Source organism: Lepisosteus platostomus, chromosome 4 (genome assembly GCF_059453375.1).
Source record: "Lepisosteus platostomus isolate fLepPlt1 chromosome 4, fLepPlt1.hap1, whole genome shotgun sequence".
In the NCBI taxonomy this organism is placed as follows: domain Eukaryota; kingdom Metazoa; phylum Chordata; class Actinopteri; order Semionotiformes; family Lepisosteidae; genus Lepisosteus; species Lepisosteus platostomus.
This window is the reverse complement of record NC_142614.1, coordinates 45270122-45293161: the sequence shown is the minus strand read 5'-3', so window position 1 is coordinate 45293161 and position 23040 is coordinate 45270122. Positions and strand designations below refer to the sequence as shown.

Below are 23040 nucleotides of genomic sequence, written 5' to 3'. Positions count from 1 at the left end.
AGAACGTGCTGTCACACTTCAGTTACATAACCACCTCATGACAAACAACCTTTTTTCGAACCCCTCCAATCTGGCTTCCGTCAACTTCACAGCACAGAAACCACCCTAGTCAAATTCACCAACGATCTCCTAATAGCTTCTGATTCTGGTTCTCTTTCCATACTCATCCTTCTTGATCTCAGTGCTGCCTTTGACACTGTTGACCATAACATCTTACTTTCTCGTCTCGAGACTGTGTTTGGAGTCTCTGACACTGCCCTCAAATGGTTTAAGTCTTACCTCACTTATCGCTGTCACTTTGTCTCTCTCAATGGGTACAGGTCTGAAATTGGTCTTGTCAAGTCTGGTGTCCCCCAGGGCTCAATACTGGGCCCCTTGCTCTTCAGCATTTACATGTTCCCACTTGGTCAGCTTTTAAGATCACATGGCCTCAGCTTTCATTTTTACGCTGATGATACTCAAATATACATCCATACCAAACCCGACACAGATGTGGCTGTCTCTATTCTATCTAATTGCATCTCTGACATAAAAATTTGGATGACTCAAAACTTCCTTCATCTTAACTGTGACAAGACTGAAGTCATGCTTATTGGTACCCCCCATCAACTTCGTAAAGCCACTCCTGTAACCCTGTCTGTAGATGGCTCTGTACTTGAGCTTCAATCAAAATTGAAAAACCTTGGGGTTATATTAGATTCTGGCTTAACATTTGACCCACATGTACAGTATACTGTCAAAACATCTTTTTTTCACCTTAGAAATATCGCAAGACTACGCCCTATGCTATCATTAACTGTGGCTGAAAAGCTGATCAACATATTTGTATTCTCTCGAATTGACTACTGCAATGCTCTACTCCCTGGGGTATCTAAATCTACTCTGAACAAGCTGCAGTATGTCCAAAATTCAGCAGCCAGAATCCTGACCAGGTCTAGTGCAAGTGTTCACATTACTCCTATCCTGGAGTCCTTGCACTGGCTTCCGGTCACATTCCGCGTAGACTTTAAAATCCTCATGCTCACCTATAAGGCTTTCCATGGCTTGGTACCTCAATACCTGTCTGAACTTTTATCGCCCTACTCCCCACCTCGCAACCTCCGCTCTTCAAATTCTGCCCTCCTTACTGTCCCCCAAGCCCGTCTACATTGTATGGGCAACAGGGCCTTCTCCTGCTATGCCCCCAAGCTCTGGAACTCTTTGCCCAAGGATATTAGAGAGTCACCTTCTCTAAACTCCTTCAAATCCAGACTCAAAACCTTCTTCTTCAGAAAAGCCTTTACTTAACTGGTTCCATTCTTCACCCCTCTGCTCTTCTTAATACCACCTTCCAAGGTCTCCTCTATTGTTATTGTTGTATTGTTGTAATTATAATTGTGTCCTATCTTGTGAAATCTTCTTATTTATTGTTGTAGTCTTCTTATTTATTGTTATTGTCATCCTGTAAAGCGCTTTGAGAAGCCACCTTTAAAGGCGCTATATAAAATAAAGTTTATTATTATTATTATTATTATTATTATTATTATTATTAAATTACAGGAACATTGGTTGTGTGTAATATTTTACTGTATTTAGTAAAATAAAGAATAAGCTAAGTAAATGTACTTTTCACTTGTACTGTACAGTGTACTTCCATCCATCACTTCAGGTCTACAGTATATGGTATAAGCTTGAAGGCGAATGGAAGACAAAGTATTCCAGTTTTTCTGTATTTTATATACCTTTTAAATACTTATCAGCAACACATGCAATTTATCTGCAGTAGCGGAATGGATTTTACACTTAAAACAATAAAGTGTTACTAAAAATAAATTCCAACATCTTTATCTTTGGATCTTTAGTTCTGACCACGTGTACTGTAGGTTTCTAAAAGATGAAACCTGACCCATGAAGGGAAGATAAAACACTTGCAGTTCTGACACATCCCCACCAGAGGGCAGGAGCCACTCATCAGGTCTAAACCCTCAGTGTAACCTGGATGAGGTAGGTATTGCTGTTTCCAGTCACATTTCACTCAGAAATCTGCTTCTCATCGTCCTTTTAAAACTTTAGTTAGAAGGAAAATGTCTATGGTTAAACTGACAAAACCGTCAAAATCTCTGTCAACAGAAATGTTTAAACGAATTTTAAATTAAAACAAAGTAACCAGTCACTTACATCTAATGTTAGATATTTTAAATAGGTATTAAAAACTAAGTTTACAGCAATGTAAATCAAAGTAAAAAAAATCCTCAGTAAACAGCAAATTTGCTGTACTTCATTTTTAATTGTGTCTGAAAACGTGCATCATACAATGCATTACATACCCAACTAGAGCGAAAAACCAAGTACAGTACTTCTGAAAGACCCTGGCAAATCTGGAAGGCTTATATGTTTGGATGCACAGGAAAAAGGAATTAAGGAATAGTTTCTGTGAGAGACAATCCACATAATTTGAACATTTAAGGTTACTTTTCTGTACAATGGTTTGCTGTCTTTTTATTAAATGTATCTATTATTCCTATACTGTAGTTTCTTTAACCCATAGCCAAATAAAGGATCAATACAACCTAATCTGCACAAGGGAGCTAACCTCCCATCTCACTCCCCCATGTACAGTAAATCTAGTATTTAAGGATGCATTAACATTGGTAGTTTCTGTAGTTGCACCACAGAACTGAACCACAAGACAAGTAAAATACAATGTTCTGAATTATTCATAAGAGCAGCCCAACATCTTTATGTATAATGGTCTATTTCGGTATTTTTTACTTAGCCTTAAAAGTAAAGGGTGCTTGTACTGGGTGATCATGAAGTCGGTTTTAACACAGTATATTTATGCTTCTATTTTTTACTTACATAAAGGCTTAGAATTGATTTTTTGAGGATTTTAAACAATTGTATATACTGCATATCTAATATCAATACAACGTGTTCAGAATTACTTTTCCAAAATATTCCTAAAAAAATATGAATCTTTCATCGCTGTTTAAATCGTTAGTGAGTCTGTGAGGGTGAGGGTGAAATTATGCAGAACTGTGTCACGTCATGGTGAAAAAATAGTGGTGTATGTTCACGTATATTTCCATACCTGCTAGTGATGAAGCAATACAAAGGTATTTGTTGACATGAAAACAATACCTTCAGCTAACAGAAGAAGAGACTTCTAGTCAGTTAGAATTGATCTTAAACTACTGTATCTTTCACCACTATGACCAAGGTATAAAGTGCTACAACTGTACAAATGTACTGTGAGCTACTGTACATTTCCCATCTCCTAGTGCAAAAAGAATAAACTAGATTAGCCAATCTCATTTCACTTTCCTAAAGAGAGCTGGATTTAAACCAAGGTCAACAAAGGCATAAAGATGGCGCATTTACACACTAAACTGTTTAATTGCTTCTTCAGTCAGTATTTCAAATGGATCTTTCAAAGATGCTTGTCTGGATTGCTCATGGAAAGGCAGATAAAGCGCTAATTAAGGAATTCAAAGTTAATTTCCCTTCAAGCAAAACAAATTATATCCTGTCCTTTTACTCACCCCTAAAGTTTTCCTTACTTCCAATTTCTCTGTACTGTACCTGAAACAAAGCAGTTATGAGGTTCCTAAATGAAGGTCTTTGAGTGTGTACAGTATGTACTGTTTCCTGGGGATTGGAGAGGCAAGTAGATTATTACTGCACGAGAAACAGATTGGACACAACTCAGTTAAAAATAGCATTCAAGGGCTATGTTTCTCAAGCAGTACAGAGGATGACAGTGGACACCAATTCCACAACCCCTTGCAAACACGAATGGGAATCAAAACAGGAAATACAGTAATATTGCAATTAATTAAAACTGACAAAACCTGAAGACATTAAACTTTGTTTGTCTCATTCCCTGATAGTCCTACCTACTGTATATCCACCTGATTATTGGGACTTTTCTGGAAAAAATAAATATTGTTAACCTTAGAGTTTTTAAAGAGAAAATCAGGTGAAGTAATTTTCTAAGTGTGTGCTTTCAGCTATGGCAAATATGTTTTACAACTTCTGAGCTCTCATCATTATCAATGAAAAAAAAAAATGTTGACATTTTTTCCACACATAACCACAGCCTTTGTAGAGACACTGTATCATCCATTGGCTACGGAGTGTCTCACATTTATTTTTTAACCTAAGCAGTCCTTTTAATTTAAACTTCATAGTTTGAAGATACAGAGTTGGATAATTGAAGTGAGACTGGAATGATAAATCGGAGGGGGTATTATTAACCATTATATTTTATTTAGGGTCATATAAATCAAGTTAATGAAGTAATTATTTCAGGAATAATTCTTAAGTTGGGTATATTTTTTCTGTAGAATTTGTCCCGGTTCATGACTGCAATATCCTCTTTGGGGTATTCCCTAACATTACTGTCTGTGTAATCTTGCAGGGGTTTTTTTAGAATTCAGATATGCTATGGTTCTGATTATGAGGGAAATGAGAGCACATTACCCATGCCCTGTCTTCCTCATATTAGCTTCCTGTGCTGGATTACATTGAAAATACTGCCTTCAATTTATTAGGAAATACAGTAAGTGTATTATCTAGTAACCACTTGCTTTACGAGAACTATCAGTCCCAGATATAGATATGTTATCAGAACACAATGAATCTATATGCTCACAAGGTAAAGAAAAACATCTATGGGAGTAGAATGTGTTGCCACAGAAAGCTTGACAAGAAAACAGTAAACAAAATGCCTTTAGGTACAGGAGCTTAACCCTGTCTACACCAATCTAAACTGGAATATTACTGTATGTCGAAAATGGTCAGCATCCTGAATAATCTGAGGGCTGAATAGGTATGTCCTACACACTAATAGTTAACATTAACTTGATTCCTTTTCAGAAACAAAGAAGACTTTGGGTAAATCAGGAAAAAACAAAACAAAAATGAAAATTGGATTGCCAATGTCAACCCTACCCTGGTTCTTAATTTTCTGAAGTGAAAATTAAAAATAAACACATTCAGTGCCTAAGAACATATGACATACTGTATTATGTAAAGGTTTCTATGTTTATGCAACAAATGTACTGAGTTTTTATTTAATTTGGCCCAATAGACCATTAATTAACCAAACAAAGATGGGCCCAAGAGCAAAACTCTTATGTTATCTTGTTTATCAATTATTTGCTGTATACTGTAGTATATAACAGGTCCACTACAAAAACTAATATATATATAGGAAGTAAGTGAATAAAATATATTACCATAGATATATTTCCAGTGATCTGGTAATAGAATCTGGAAAGATTCTACTAGTGGGTTTTGAATTGCCCTGTTGTGTCACACTGACCCCTGTCTAGCTGATGCCCTTGTAGTCCAGATGATTGTGGTGAGTTTGGTTCTCCAGGTCAGACAGCTCTGCAATTTTCATTGAATAGGCAGAAAAAAACCTTGCCAACAAGATGGGAAAATATTGGTCTGTTTTCAATCTCCTTAGCTCATATGTGGATGAGAATGATAAGATAAAACTAACATTCCGATTTTCAACCTTGTGGCAAGGAAATCAGGGAAATTAAACTTAGGTGCTCTAGAGTTACTTGTTATTAAGGAATACAATAATAACACAATGAATACAGGAGACAGCTTACAGAATACAGGAGATGGCTCAAATTTTGTACTCAGCATCCTAAAATCCTGGGGTATCTAAATCCACATTCAACAAACTGCAGTATGTCCAAAATTTGGCAGCCATAATCCTGACCAGGTCCAGTGCAAGTGTTCACATTACTCCCATCCCGGAGTCCTTGCACTGGTTTCCTTTCAAAATTTGTGTTGACTTTAAAATCCTCATGCTCACCTACAGTATAAGGCTCTGCATGGCTTGGAACTTCAGTTCCTATCTGAACTATTATCGCCCTACTCCCCATCTTGCAACCTTTGCTCTTCTAATTTTGGTCTTCTAACTGTCCCCCAAGCCTTTCTACATTCTATGGGTGACAGGGCCTACTCCTGTTATGCCCCCAAGCTCTGGAACTCTCTCCCCAAAGATATCAGAGAGTCACCTTCTCTAAACTCCTTCAAGCCCAGACTCAAAACCTTCTTGTTCAGAAGAGCCTTTACTTAACTGGTTCCATTCTTTACCCCTCTGCTCCTACTATACTTAGTACCACCATCCACGGTCTTCTCTGTGTATTATAATTGTGTTTTATCGTGTGTGTTCTTTTTATTTATTGTTGTTGTCATTCTGTAATGTGCTTTGAGAAGCCACCTTTAAAGGCACTTTATATAAAATAAAGTGTATTATTATGATTATGATGATGATGATTATTATTATTATTATTATTATTATTATTATTATTATTATTATTATTATAGAAAGAAAATCCCAATGTACTTTATCAGAGAGCAAAGATTTTCAAATAAAAAGATCTCTAATCAATTCTTACTGAACACTCAATATAAACACAGGAGAAAAATCACACTGCTTAAAATTTCAATATTTTACATATTCCCCTCCAGATGTTTTGTGGAGGACTTAAAACTACATTTTTACATTTTCAAAGTGTTGGAGATATATACAGTACATCCACTTGCTTCAGTAAGTGCAAATAAAATATCGTCATCTGTATGCTGATGAAAATTGTCTGGCTAAGGGATGAAAATGGCACACAGAGCTGCAGACCCCTTTAGGGGTTTTCAATGTGCAAAGCCAAATTGAAATACAGAGTTGATCCATTTTCTGCAACTGAATAAAGCATGTACTGGTGATTTACAGTTCAGCAAGCAATTTAACTAGGAGAACAAAAAAGAAAGAAAACTGTCCCCCTCTTACTACAGTCCCGTATTTTAAAAGCAAACAAAGGTGCATGCAAAGGTTTGGGAGACGTGGCGATTCATTAATAACTTATAAAAAACAGAGGCTACGTTATTAGGTTTTAGCTTCATTTCACAAATATCCTGTATGTGACACATTTCACTTTCTTGTTATGTTCCACCCATCCATCCAGCAAAGCAAGGTACTCCCTGGATGGCCCAGCAGTCCATCACAGTGCACACACAGACTCAAACATGCACACACTTAGCAGCTAATTTTCTCAGAAGCCAATTAACCTACCAACATGGTTTTGGACCTGGAGGAATTCCACACAAACACGGGAAGAACATACTGTACAAACTCCATGCATATTTATGCCAGCAGCTATATCACCCTACAACTCACCACTGGCAGCCAACTGAAGCTCTGCAGGTGAGAGCCCGGCCAGTACCTGGATGGGAGACCTCCTTGAAAATCTAGGATTTCTGCTGGAAGAGGTGGGGCCAGTAGGGGGCTGTTACTCTGTGGTCTGTGTGGGTCCTAATGCCCCAGTATACTGATAGGGACACTGTAAATAAGTGCCATCCTTTGAATGAGACATAAAAACCAAGGTCCTGACTTTTTGTGGTCATTAAAAATCCTGAGGTGTTTCTTGAAAAGAGAAGGGGTTTTTCCCTGGTGTCCTAGCCAAATTTCCCACTGGCCTTTACCAATCATGGCCTCCTACTAATCCCCATCTGTGAACTCGCCTCATCACTCTGTTCTCCTCCCCACTGATAGCTGCCGTAGTATCATTAAGGTAGGGCTGCACATTGGAGAAAGTGTAAAGCACTTGAGTGGTTGCAGAAAAGCCACTATATATAATATATATATATATAAAGCACTATATAAGTGTAATGAATTATTATTATTACATAGCATCCTAGGTCCAGATCCACCATCATTACACCTGACTTGTTTTGTTATGCTGATGGATAAACATTTCCTTTAAGCTTTTAGTACACAGAGGCTTTACTAATACTTTTGAAAAGCTGTGGTTAACTTATAGTTAACTTTAACTCCTTACAATCTTACAAACTGACTTTACTTATGGAAAGGAAATCAAGATGTATAACAACTTGAATCTTGAATCGGTGTCATTTTTAAACACACATTACTAAAACTAAAAAAGGGCACAGAATGAATTCTTGATTGAACAATGGATCTCTGTAACATCTTTGAGTTTTTCAGTACTTCAGAAGCTGAAAGAAAACTGAAGTGCTGCAGTTTTCTTCGCAGGTGACACATCAAAGTGCAATGCTTTGCAAAAGTATTCACCCCCTTCCAATGTCTCATAAAGCGAATATTTGAAACAAGACTTGAATCCTCAAACTAAACACTTTTATAGGTAAAATACATTTTTCATACTTTCACGTATTTCATGTGCACACATTTCTGTGCAACAAATTAAAGTTTTCTGAAGCATGAAGGTGCTTTTGAAGATTATGAAGGTGGGGAAGCACTAAAAAGGCAAAAAGATAGTTAAGATAAACAGTTGAAAGTTCAGAGTTTTCATTACGTGATGTGATTAGTAAAACCTCATTTAAATACCATGCACAATTTTGATCACCACATTCAGAATAATACTGTATGCCACTGTTCTGGAATAATTTCAGAGAAGAGTGAAAAAAAACTGTATCCAGAATCCTCAAAAGCATTGACAAAGTGAACCCAACAGACTTATTCAAAATCAACAGTGAAACACACAATAAACAAAATAATAACTATAGGAGAGTGCACTACAAATGAAGACAGTGGACCCTTTTACATAAAGGGGTGTGGGAGTATGGCACAAGCTAACTAGCTTAGAGACAAAGCAGAATACAGAGACTGCCTTTGAGATCCTCATTCTAAATGTAAAAAGATATGATGGAATGTGCTCCAAGACTTCAATATAAGATAAGATCACTTTATTAGCCATATACAATTTCTTGCATTTGGAATTCATGTTTTCACACACCCCCACTTGCTTTCCATGAGACACACAGAGAGGGAGAGAAGCTTGGGGTCACAGCACAGGGTCAGCCATTTACACAGCCCCCCTGGAGCAGTTGGGGTTAAGGGACTTGCTCAGGAGCCTAATGGAGTAGGATTCCTTTGCCAGCTGTGGGATTTGAACCAGCAACCATCCAGTAAAATATGCTCTAACATTCAAGGCAGCAACATTTTCAATGTAGTTTTTAAAAGACTACTGTTACACCATTTTTGAAGAAGACTGGGAGGGAGTTTCAGAATCTACAGGCATATTAACTGTTAACCCTGAATCCAGCTAACTGGAGATGATATCAGGGAATAATCAGTCTATATTTTCTGTGGGTGTTTTGATATGTAAGAACTTAAAGGCTCCTGAAGGTAAGAGGTCCCTCACAGAAAAAAATGTTATATGTTATAACAGCTACTGAAAAGACAACTCACAGGTAACCAATATAAGAACTTAATAACTGAACAAATGTGGTCAGGTGGCTGGATAATAGAGTGGCAACAACATTCTCTTTGTTGTTTGTTGTCAGACACACCAGCAAACAATGAGTTACAGTAGTCAAGATGGGAGATTATGAAAAAAATGAGCCAGCTCTGTGTGCTTCCTGTTCAAGCAGGTTTTGAGATTAGCACTGTTACTCAAGTGTTAAAAAGCAGTTCTAGTCAAAGACTTGTTGTGTAAATTAAATCAAAGCTTACGAGTCGAGAATGACACCAAGTGCATTTGCAAAAACATTTTTCTGTGCAACTGAATCTTCAAAGAAATTGTTTTAGGTTTTAAAACATGCTTTTGTTTTGTAAGAAATAGCTTGTCTGGGCACAAATGTAAGGAGAGCTCAAAGTTAACACAGTGCTTGAGCCAACAGTATCAGCCTTCAATGTCCCTGGATTTCTTAAGGGCAATTTGGGACATAAGGTCTTAACTTCCTTACATTCTGTTTGTACTGTTCCATTTTATAAAATGCAAAGCATCTTAATTGGTCATTACTCTTTTAATTTTTTCTTTGTTTTTCCTTCAGCACCTGTTTCTTCATTTTACTGGTGGAGAACTGTTTTTAATGTAATAGTTAACAGTTCTCTTAAGTAATTTTTTACTTAAAAAAACAGGACTGTTACATGGGTATAAACCAGAAGCTGGTATAATGAATTCAAGCAAACTATAAATCCAAAATGTGATGGAAAGAAGCATACAGTACTGCAAACACTACTGACGTTTTAGTTTAATCTCATAACAGCCAGTGTTAAACACACTAATAAAGCAAACCAAACAACCTCAATTAACAGAACTGACTAAACTATTAATGGTACATTAAACAGGACAGCTGTTTATCTTTTTGCGTTATTCTTTTGAAGAAAAGAAATCAGCTGTTTTACATTAGGTACACCCATTACTCAATACTCAAGCAGAAGACGTGCAAAGGAACTGTAACTCTTTTAAAGTACTGAACCACAACACAGTAATAGTCAAAGTTAATACCTAATCGTGTATTCAGTAGTTTAACAACAATAATCTATTGATTGGAGTTGTGTGTATCCAATATTAGGTTTTCCTTTAAAATGTTTGGATGAGGCCTAAGTACCTCACCATTGGATGAGAAACCATGAATTCCATCCCATGTGGGGCTACTGCAACAGTAGCAGCACTGGGGGAGGGTGGTGGAATGGGAGATGAGAAGCCAAAATGCAAAGGTGTGGGAGGTGACTGCTTTTGATAAAGCGACTGCCTCTGTAGATCCTGCAACATGTACAGGAGTTAATTATTGTTTTCTCCCAAATGTTCGTTTATAAACTCTAATAATCTTGGAGCAAGAAACAGAAAGCTAACTGCAAATAGAATTAAATGTATGGTGTATTACTGTACATACAGTATGCACTTTTGTGTGTACACACACACGGTTCATTTTTTCAACATTTAATTAAAAAAAACAATGCACCCTACTTTATAAAACCATTTAAGTGCTCTCTGAAACCCCTCAGCACGCATTTTTAATGCAGGGCAGGTTAGACAAAAACATTTTACGAAGGAGCCTTGTTTTATCTTGCTGCTGTCAGGAAACAAGCAGGCATTAGGAGAGAAGGCTCTTTATATTCTCCGTGTTTGAAATTATGCAGAAGAAGAAAAGCCAGATTCCATGCCTGAAACAGTGAGATAGCAAAGAGCGTAGTTTAAAAATGCCTTCAGGGTTGTTTAAGATAATTTAAGTTAATAGATCAGCAGGAGTTTTCTGGGATGAACCCGAATGTTTCCTATGCATCAATAAATACGCACAGGATCTTGCCAAAACAGCAACAATCAGCTGCTGAAGCCATGACATTCTCAAAGCATGATGGGTTCTGATAAAGATTTTTTGCTTTCCTGGGAATTCCAACAGAGCTATTGGAAGACTTTTCCTTTGATAGCGAAGATGCCAATGATATTTTAAGTAGAGTATAATAGCTAAATTAAAAGCTATTCACATTTCTCACAGCTTTGTTTAAACTCTTTTTATAATCTGCTCTTGAGCTTTTGATGTTAGTCTCCAACAGGATTTAAATAGCGTCAAATATTTTTTCAAACTTTACTTACAAAAGAAAAACGTGAATTGTGCCCTGCAAACACACTGATACACACAGTAAGTGGCTGGGTATAAAATAATTCCTTCAAACTCATTCCAATATTTCTCTCACTAAGGTGTAATATCAAATGAAAAAGATCAGAATTCTTTAATGTTAAAGCTATAAAAAGCCCCATAAAATAACTTAATCTAAGGAAAGTAAAGAAGATTTTAACAAGAGTTTCTTAAATTATCAGAGGTCAGCACTGAGTTATTTTGGGACATGTTCCAGCTGATACTTTCACTACTTCATGTGAAGGAACCAGGCAGTTCATTTTGCTATTTGTGGTTATACAAGGTGTCTGCACTTACAGTATATCTCTCATGTCTGTGAGTTTTTCTAAATGTTCTGTGCTACTTAATATTCTGTTTGATCTTTTCTCTACCTGGTTAAATAAAAATCAGAAAATTAAGTTCAGCAGCAGTCTTTACATGCATAAACCGTTGCCCAGTAACTCACAGTATCTGGCAAAAGTATTCAAACCCTTTCTATGGAGGAGGTTGAAACCCTGGCAGCATGGTGCCAGGAGAACAACCTCTCTCTGAACATCAGTAAGACTAAGGAGATGATTGTGGACTATAGAAAACACCAGGGAGGAGATCACACACCAACTACATCAATGGGACTGCAGTGGAGAGGGTCAGCAGATTTAACATCTCAGAGGACTTAACCTGGACACACCACACCAACACCGGGGTCAAAACAGCACGGCAGCGCCTATTCTTTCTCCGTAGGCTAAAGAGGTTTGGCATGCCATCACATATCCAGGCTAACTTCTACAGGTGCACTAATGAGTGCCTGGTATGGGAACTGCTCTGCACGGGATTGCAAAGTACTGCAGAGGGTGGTGAAGTTAGCGCAGCTCATTACTGGCTGTGAGCTAGCAAACATCAAGGATATCTACTCAGCTAGATGTTTGAAGAAGGCTGGTCCATTCTCAAGGACCCCAGTCATCCCAGTCACAAACTGTTTTCCCTCCTACCGTCCGGTTACCGGTACCGAAGCATTCGGTCCAAGTCCAACAGACTACGGAACAGCTTCTTCCTAGCAATAAGACTGCTAAATAGTCAACCTGCAGCTCCTTTAGCAATCACCTGTAATCGCTACATGGATACATAGTTTTCACTGTATTCAGCATAAACACACTACTAGTATATATTGCATACACCATGGACACATGGCAGCTCTAGTCATATTGAGTTTTATTAAACTTCTATTACATCTATTATTATGTAACCTTATTTTCATAACCTAAATTTTGTGATTTTTGTGTTTTTGTGATTTTTGTGATTTTCGCGGAAAAGACATTTCATTGCCAGCAACTACTGCTGCACGCTGTATTGTTATGCATTTGAAAAATTAACTTTGATTTGATTTGATAAGTATTCAGACACATGAAATCAAACTTTTCTTGGCAGGTTCACTCAAGTTACCTAAAGTTGTTTGGGGATCACTTATGGACAGCAATTTCAAGCCTTTCCACAGTTTCTCAACGGGATTCACACCAACTGGGCTTAGACTGAGCCACTCAAGAACAATCACTTTCTCATTCTTAAGTCGCTTCAGTGTAGCTTTGGCCTTGTGTTTTCAATCATTGTCCTTCTGAAAGTGAACCTTTGTTCCAATTTTAGGCCTTTCCTCTACGATGCTAGATCTACAATCAATTTTGACAAACATCCCAGTCCCTGAAAACTACTCTGGCTAACTATTTGAATCACACCTTATTCTCTACCTAAATTAGGGTTTGATTTACTGTTGTCTAAATACGACCCTCAGTTACGTTTAGATGAGATAAAAAAGCAGGCAAGCTGAATGGTAGTCCTGACTAGGATGCTGTATGAGAAAATACTTTTTCTTCCTCTAACAATTTAGCACAACAGCTAATCCATTTTAAATTGTACACAGAATCTGCACAATACCATATCAGTGTAACATTTCTACCAGTGCTCTCTGTCACAGCTGTGCGCAAGGTGTACAAGTGATGGAGCACTTTTGGGTATATGTGACTAATGTCCTTTTGGATGTGACCGTGCTACTGACTGATAATGATTCCCATTTTACTATCCATCTTCTTGAAGCATCTTACCTTATCCCAAAAATCTATTTTACAAGGTTGGCTGGACACTAAGACATTCTTAAATCACACCTTTTCTGCATAATTCTCCATCCCCCCACAAACATGGCCGCCTACAGCTACAACCCCCGACGGCTACTCACCCACCCACCCCCCACAGCTGCCACTCTCCAACACCTCCGCCATTAACACCTCCAGCACTGAAAGCACTATGAGCACCATCCCCCAGGCCAGGCTGACCATCACAGCTGACCAGGTGAAGAAGGAGCTGAAGAGGCTGCACGAGGGTAAGGCCACAGGACCAGATAACATCTGTCCCAGAGTTCTGAGGGCCTGTGCTGATCAGTTGAGCGGAGTGCTCCAGCGACTGTTCAACCTGAGCCTGCGCTTGGAGAGAGTCCCGGTGCTCTGGAAGACATCATGCCTGGTCCCGGTACCAAAGAAAGGGCGCCCCTCTGTCCTCAGTGACTACAGACCAGTTGCACTGACTTCTCACATCATGAAGACACTGGAGAGGCTGGTCTTATCCCACCTGAGACCCCTGGTCAGCTCATCACTGGACACCCTACAGTTTGCCTACCAGCCCAGTGTTGGTGTGGAGGATGCGATCATCTACATGCTGCAAAGGGCCTACTCCCACCTGGACAGGGCTGGCAACACTGTAAGGATCATGTTTTTCGACTTCTCCAGTGCCTTCAATACCATCCAGCCCTTACTTCTAAGGAGGAAGCTGGAGGAGATGCAAGTCGATGCCTCCACGACCTCGTGGATCACTGACTACCTGACAGGCAGACCACAGTCTGTGAGACTTCAGAACTGTGTGTCTGAACAGGTAGTGAGTAACACAGGGGCACCTCAAGGGACAGTTCTTTCTCCATTCCTCTTCACCCTCTATACTTCTGACTTTAAGTACAACTCAAAGTCATGCCACCTGCAGAAGTTCTCAGATGACTCTGCAATTGTGGGATGTATCAAGGGTGAGCAGGAGGAGGAGTACAGAGGACTGGTCAGCAGCTTTGTGGAGTGGTGTGGGGTGAACCACTTGGAACTGAATGTTACAAAGACAAAGGAACTGGTGGTAGATTTCAGGAGGAAAAAGGTCAAACCTACTCCTGTCTACATCCATGGGAGTGGCGTGGAGATGGTGGACTCGTACAAGTACCTGGGAGTGCACATCGACGATAGACTGGAATGGTCTAAGAACATCGAGGCCATCTATAAGAAGGGACAGAGCCGACTTTACTTCTTGAGAAGGCTCAGGTCCTTCAATGTGTGTAGTAAGATGCTACACATGTTTTATCAGTCGGTGGTAGCGAGTGCCATTTTCTACGCAGTGGTGTGCTGGGGCTCTGGGATTAGAGCAGTAGATTCCAAAAGGCTGAACAAGCTCATCAGGAGAGCAAGCTCTGTCATTGGGTCTGACCTGGACCCCTTGGAGGTAGTGGCTGAGAGGAGAATGATGTCCAAACTAGAGGCCATCATGGACAACTTCTCCCATCCCCTCTATGACAGGCTTGCAGGAATGAAGAGCACGTTCAGCAATAGACTGATTCACCCACGGTGCGACAGGGAGCGCTACAGGAGGTCATTCTTGCCGTCTGCCATAAGACTGTACAACGCATCCACCTTGCGTCTTGGCAGAGGCAACATCGACTGTGACCTGTTTCTGGACTAAACGCATATACACATCTACTGCTACATCTGTTCTCTTTCTTTTTCTTTTTCCCGTTTACAACCACTTTAGTGCTATATATGCCAGGGACCTGTGCAATACATTTACATCTATATTTATATCTATATCTATATTACATCTATATTTATATTCATATGTGTGTTTTTCTGTGTACTGTTCTGTTCTAGTTTGCTCTTGTGTGTCCGAACTGTGAGTAACTCATGTATTGTATTGTATGTATTGTACTATTATTATATAATTCGTTACACTGTGGCTGTGTTGTGTGTGTTAAGCTGCTGTTGCACAGGGTGATTTCCCTCACGGGATCAATAAAGTATCTATCTTATCTTAAATTTTGCTGAAATGGTGAAATTTAGTAAAGCTATTTTATATCTACAGGTAGCTGAGTTATGACTGAGGTGCTTTTCCCACCCTCTTCTTCTCTTTAGTGAGAGTTCTCATTGTTGTGTATTATGTTTTATGTTTGTTTTGTTGTTGTCATATCAAATATAGAATATCTAACCAAATTTTTTAAATGTTGCAGATGTATTAAATGTGAATGACTACTATAGCAACTACTATAAAGGACCATCCTGGAAAACTGTTAATATATTGGATGTCAGTCACTAAGAATTATTAATATGTCACATACAAATTAACGTAATTATATTAACTATATACAGTACACTGTAGATTGATTCATTGCCTGTTTGGTTGAGAATCAATGGGATTTGTTTTTTAAAAAACTTTTTAAAACAAAAGGTCTCACCACATACTGTACATTTGGAACCAAATGACCGAAGAAATAACGTATAGCTTAGATGCCTGAACATGTCACAGATAAAATATATGTTGATGCATTCACTATTATTACTGGAATTTATTGAACAATTTACTGTATAATAAATGGACTCCTTAAACACATCTATTAACAATTTAGAATCAAATCAGACTAAATGGTCTTTTAAGATTTCACTTACCATGAAAATGGCAGAGTATTTATATTTGTAGAATATACTACATAAGCTACAGTATATTGAATAGTAAGGGCCAAGGCCTGCAAGTTAAAAAAAAAATTATGAAAAACAATTGGCTCTTACCAATACTGTATGTAACCAGCACCAGTAGGAAATTCAGCTTCTTGTTTGAAGAAATAATGAATTCTTCAGTGTCTCTCTTTTTATATGTTTGCCTTATAATGATTATTAAGAATCCCATACTATTTATTGTTACAGGACAAATGTAACTAAATTTTATCAGTACATAAAACTTTAGTCTAAACAGAACCTTCCATCCAACAGCCAATTAATCTACCAGCATGTCTTTAGACTGTGGGAGGAAACCAGAGCACCCAGAGAAATACCGGGAGAACATACAAACTCTACACAAATAGTTCCTCAGGGAACTGAACCCAGGGCACCAGAGCTGCAAGGAAACCATGCTAACTGCTGCACCATCATGCCACCCCTAAATGTACACTTAAAGTTCCAAAAGAAATATACAAATCAAACATGTTACTGTTTTGTGTAAGATTAAAAAAAATCCAACTCAACAAGACAGCAAATAAACAAGTAATAGGTTTATTCCATGCTGGAAAGAGAAGAGAGAAAACACAACATTTCGGCTGTGAAGCCTTCTTCAGGTGTGAATGTTCTAGTTCTCTGTGGTTTTAAGTCCGGATGAACATAAAAATGTAATTATGTACAGTAAGAACACAGCTACCTTCTGTATCATGGTGCATTTTATGGATTGGAGTCTATTTTTGTATCAAACTGCTCCTCAAAAGCAGAATTATTTTCCCTTTTCTCTTAAGGGAGACTGCAAATGTGTGTTGTGGCATTCTAAAAGATTATTGTGTGGCATTGCACAGTCCCTCAGAAAGAGACTCTACTACTAATAACCTGACTGCTCAGCAACTAAATATTCGGTTTGTACTGTATGAAGTTTTGTATTTTTCATAATTACTTTCCCCATAGGCACATTAAATTACCCATTTATATATTTCGGTGTATTTAAAAACATATTTCAAATACAAGTCTCATTAAATTTAGATTTACAAGTTGCTGAAGTGTTTACATGCACAGGAACAAAAAATCAATTTTTTGGTATTAGCAATACTATTACAGTATGGTCGTCACCAAAGATTTACTCAAAGAAACTTTGCAAGTTTTAAGGAGTCAGGCTCAATTATACAGAACAAGAACAGAGAAAAGCACGAAGACTGTATAAGTACAGACTTTATATATAAGCATACTCGCACTGAATGTAAATGTCACCAGCAAGTAAACTCAATTGCATCCTACTTATCTGTAAGTACCAGAGGGCATCTTCCCCATGGAAGAGAACATCAAAGCACACTCTTATCACAGAGTCTTAATAACAAAGACCACTGGGTCCCTTTCTTGACTTCTTTTGACAGTGTTTCCACAAAGTCCAATGTCCTTCACAGAGTGCTTTAATCTTCACCTCTTTTTTGAGGTTCCACACGATTGAAAGGACTTTCCGATAACTTCTGTACAGAGGCACAGAATGTTACCTCCAGTAATTGGTCTTAATATTCATTTATTGCCCTCATTAACATGCTATTGCAGCATATCTTTATCACCTTGTATTCTCTCTCTGCTCTACTTCACACAGAATGGGGCGGTGTGGTGGCTGGGGTTGGAAGGTTGCTGGTTCAAATCCCACAGCTGGCAGAGGAATCCTACTCTGTTGGGCCCCTGAGCAAGGCCCTTAACCCCACCTGCTTTAGGGGTGCTGTATAAATGGCTGACCCTGTGCTCTGACCCCATGCTTCTCTCCCTGTCTGTGTGTCTCATGGGGAGCAAGTTGGGGTATGCGTAAAGACAAATTCCGAATGCAAGACATTGTATATGGCTAATAAAGTATCTTATCTTATCATAAATAAATTCAGCAATTTCCCTCACGGGATCAATAAAGTATCTATCTATGTCAGGTCACTCTAATGCAGGTTATTCAAGTGTTTAAATTCTAGGGGTTTTAAGTCACACCTTCTAGAATTTAGTTTCTTGAAAAATGTGTATTGTAATAACTGTCATGAGCTGACTGACTTTATATCTTTACTAGGTGTTCTTTTAAGAGTAAATGGGAGAAGTGCTGGTGTTCTCTGCTGGTGTTTTAAAAGTGAATCTACAATTTGAGAGACTTTTAAACAAAGATGAAAAGCTCCTAAAACATCATAAACTATAAAGTTTTAAGCTAAGTTATTTCTATAAGTAGCTGCAAAATAAAAGAAAATGCTTTCCTGAAGACTCATAGATACAGTTTATCGTTTGCACGCTCATACATACACTGGTAAATAATGGGAATAATGTAGATAGAATTAAAAATAACCACTAGGAAAGGTATATAAGAAGAAACCACCAACACTAATTAATATAATAATAATCAATAAACAATACATTTGGAAGGCTAATTGCACTCCTCCTTTGACCTGATCAACAAGACCATAATTTACAAATCTAGATGGTGATAACCACTTCAGGCAGAACCTGCATGCAATCGTAGTAACATTTAAAATCAATTGAAAAATAAATACTATTTTTTCATTTGAAAAATGAATAATTAAATATATAATATGCTTTAAAATGTAATGGTTTGTCCTTTTTTTTGGTTTTATTCATGAACGTATAGCGTCAAAACAGCTAGAGACTCCTCTGACATATTTAATAAGTCTGTCTTTTCCTCGTTTCCACTGCTGCCAAAAAATGGTCAGACAGATTCAAACATTTTTTCTTAATAAAGAACGATATGTATTTAGAATGAAAACTACTTCAGTTTTGGAACCAGATTAATGGCTTTTTGTATAGACACATGTCAAGAATTTTTACACAACACAGTATTAGCAATAAGGAAAGGGGACAAAACAAAAAAAAGCAGTCAAGAAAAGAAATACAAATGCTGCACACAATAACCATTCACAGAACATAATCATTCTTATGCTCCCATTACATTTTGTGAGCTATATTCAACAATTAAAATTAAATTAATATGAAAAAAAATCTGTTGAATGTGTTATATATTGTAATTGGCCATTATTGGCCAAATACACGCAGACAGTGCAGGCATGTACTGTAGGAAAGACATGAACTGAACCAATTTCCATCTTTCTGTACACATTACACACAGATCTTTTCCGTTTCATCTCTGTATTATAGACAAGGCTTGAAATTTCAGGGTCACTCTTAGAACAGGAATGTGCAATTATTTCACTGTATCGAAGCATCATCATAAATTAGCGGAGAAGAAAAAATCTTATTAAATATCATGTTGACTGTCTCTAACATTTAACATCAACAACTTACTCTAGATAGTGTTGTAACCCAGTCATAAGAATTATGTTTCATCAACTCTAGTTGTGATTCTTCCCTACTTTTAAAACTTTGCTTAAGTCAAGTAACAGATTTGAATACACATAAAATGTAATTACTTTTGATTTTATAATCACCCAGTCCTGGCATTAGCTAATATAAATATAATAGGGAAACCTGCATACAATTAGCCAAGAAGAGTCAGAACTTTAACTTCTGTTACATCTTCCATTCAATTCTGGGCTGTGGGACCTTCTGTGTGGGGTATGCACATTCTCTCTCATGTTCACCTGGCGTTTTTTGAGCACTCCTGCATAGACTTACTTGCTGGGAAAACTGGTGATTGTCCCTGTGTTTGTGTATGTGCACAACAGCCCTCTATGGAACATTCAGTACTGACTGGAGGAGAGGTGCATCCCTTACTGGCAGCACTGCAAGCTTGCAAGTGTCTCTGTGCACTGTGCATATACTACTACTTGGGGAATCCCAGTTACAATCAGCTAGTGAATCACAGTCACTGTCAGCTAGGGAATTCTAATTAACAGTCCCAGTCAGCTAATGACCCAAGTTCTAACCTGCGGCATCCAGATAATAGAGCTCAATTTGCTCTTGCATGGTTGAGCTTCTTGGGAAATGTTTGGCCAATTTTCCCACATTTCGATTCTCTAGGCAGAAATTAAATATGTAAGAAAGGATTTAATAATTTACTCAACTTACCTACAGTACACTGACAGGCTAAAAGAACTGGACCTTTTCGGAGACTTGATAAGAACACGCTTTGAGGTGACCCTATCCGAGTATTGAAAATCGTCAAAAGAATTTGCAAAGTCAGCTTCTTCAGGGAACGTCTTCAGACAGTCAAACACAAACCAGAGGACACAAGTGGAAACTAATGGAATAGCATTTAAAACAAAATACTTTAGACATTTCTGTGTAAGATGAACAGCGTATTAAACAATGAAAGACAGAAATTTAATTTTATGATATTCAGTTAATTTAAAATATTTTTTCTAGGACAAGCTAGCAGTGTTAGACCCAAGAGTTTTCAATACCCTAATGATATTGTCCTCTTTACTGAAATATTAATTTAATAGAAATGAAAGCATTACATTAATTAATCAATGCATCACATAGGCACTGAACTGTGATTTTTTGGGAGGTCATGGTTTAATAAACTGCTAAAATGTGATAAAGTTGCAGCAACTAAAATTACATTTATGTCAATATAAATATCATATAAAATTAATGGCCAAAATACTATGACTATGCCTGTGGCACATAAAAGCAAATAAAAGGTCAAATGAAAATGATGAAAACTATTAAGGAATAGCATAATATATCACACATCACATTTGCAAGTATAACTTTTCTGTGCCATAGTTTGCGTAAAACCAGATTAAGTTAAAATACTCTCTTTTTAAATACCGAGCTAGTCAGACAAATTGAATGCAAAATAATTTTAGTGTTATCATGGTGACATATATACAATCAGATGGCTGTCTCACTCCTTTATTTCCTAATCGCTCAATGTTTCCTTACTGTAAACGCCACTGCTTTATCAGTTTTTCTGTACAACTGAATGTTTATCAGCGATTGCCAGTCTAATACCATTAACCTCTAACAATGGCTTTCTGTGTGCTAAACAGGATGCAATGATAATGCCTTGTACTCTCAGATGGATTCCAGACCAGGATATAGATGGTATCATAACAGCACTTTCATTTTAACTCACAAGCAGCTTGTCTAGTTGGTGTTGTATTTTTCACAGTTTAAAAGTATAAATAAAAGACAGTTTATTAAAATTTTGGAAAAGCCTATACAGTAGATAGAAGTTATTCACAGATTTTATGACTACTCCCTACGCCCCTCCTCATTATATGATTTGTAGCTTCAGAATGCCTTCATCCACTCCCACTTACCGAAAGATGATACTATTGCCACTTCCTTTGATGTTGAAGAGGTACAAATGATTTTTTTAGCACAGTACAGTAAATTAGAATTCAAAGAGGGACAAGCAAAACTGTTCTAGCCAGCAAGCTCTTTGTGTGGAATTATTGCATTCCTTGATTTAAAAGGAAATGGTACTTGTCTTCTGTGGCATTTTAAAGTACATAATTTTAAAACTCCTAATTTAGTTTCCTTTCCCAATTCAGCATGCCCAGTTCTGCTTCCAGTTCACCATCGAAACAAAGATGTGAATGAAGAATGCTCATGATCACTAAGTGTCCTCCACTCCTATTGTCTTCCTGTCTTGTTTTTAGTATACATATTCAAAAAACTGAACTTCTGAATCAAGCAGAGTTTAGCCTGGAACTGTACGAAAACCCCTAGGTCTCGTTCACTATGAATCAACTAGACACAAAAGATTTTAATCTGGTTTTCTATAGGCATTGAACCACTAGTCACTATCTGCTGTGGCCAATTCAACTGATCCTGATATTTGGAAATGTTCTCACTAGTAAAAATAGGCCCTGTTATAGGGTTCTGTTCTGGACCAGAGGTGCTGTCTGCATGTTTTATGTTCTCTTCATGGTTTCCTCCAGGTGCTCTGGTTTCCATTCATAGTTTAAAAACATACTGGTAGGTTAATAGGCTTCTGGGAACATTTGCCCTAGGTGTGAGTGTGTGTCTGCCCTACGATTGACTGGAGTCCCGTCCAGGGTGTATCAAGTCTTGCACCTGTTGCTGGCCAGGATAGACTCTGGCTCCCTCGTGACTCTGAACTGGAAAAAGTGTTTTGAAAATGGATGGATGAAAGGACACTTGAAATTTTGATGTAGATCAACAGGTTATTGTATGGGTTTATTCATACGAAAGCTTGACATTGCAGAACAGCTCTCAAATGAGAACAATGCATTTATCCCATCAAAGCTAACATCTTTCATCATGTCTTTTTGGTGTTTTGCACAAAGTAGTTGATTTATTTTTCAATTAATTATTATTGAGAAGCTATTATTAAGACATTGCTGTAGGTCATTCATTGACACAATCCCCGTGCAAATAAACTTAGACCCATCCTTCTTTTTACAAACATTATTGACTCCTTGAAAACTATTTTTCAGAATCAGAATCAGAATTCCTAAACTAAAAATGAAAATCCCATTACATTACTGTACATCTAAAAAACGTGTTAAACATTCAAGACATCTAGAAATTACTTGTTTAATGTAACTAGTTACTTATTTTTAATCTAATAAAGCACTGAACTGTCAAAGTAAAACATGACTGCTTGTTTATGCTTGTTAATTACCCTATTATTTTTAATGCAGTAGAGCAAATCTCTTTATAACTTTGAAAATAGGTATGCAAATGTTTAAGTAAAATTCATAAAGCAAGTGTTCAGAACTTGATAGATAGGCATAGCCGTAATTTGTGTAACAATTTCCTTAACTGGATGAGAATGTTAGGTATGAAATAATTTGAAATGTTCCAAACAAAAGCCAAAACATAATTAAAAAAAGAAATGCAAAAGAAATGCAATAAAATTGGTATAATCCTATAATTAAAAAAAAATCCATAAATCATTAATAAAAATATGAGCATAAGAAGAAATACTTTTTTACTGTGTTTTATTCTACTA

General features: G+C 37.4%; 1 protein-coding gene across 3 annotated transcripts in view; it reads right to left on the bottom strand.

The window, feature by feature from the left end:
* Positions 1–23040, bottom strand: part of homer1b (homer scaffold protein 1b) — a 105456-nt gene that overhangs the window by 60731 nt on the left and 21685 nt on the right. Inside the window, exon 1 of one of the 3 annotated variants that reach the window (XM_088629600.1) lies at positions 3522–3627. The exons of the other annotated variants lie outside the window; for them this stretch is intronic. The gene's annotated coding sequence lies outside the window, so the exon portion shown is untranslated. Of the gene's footprint in view, positions 1–3521; positions 3628–23040 lie in introns of those variants that run through there. 3 annotated transcript variants of the gene reach the window in all.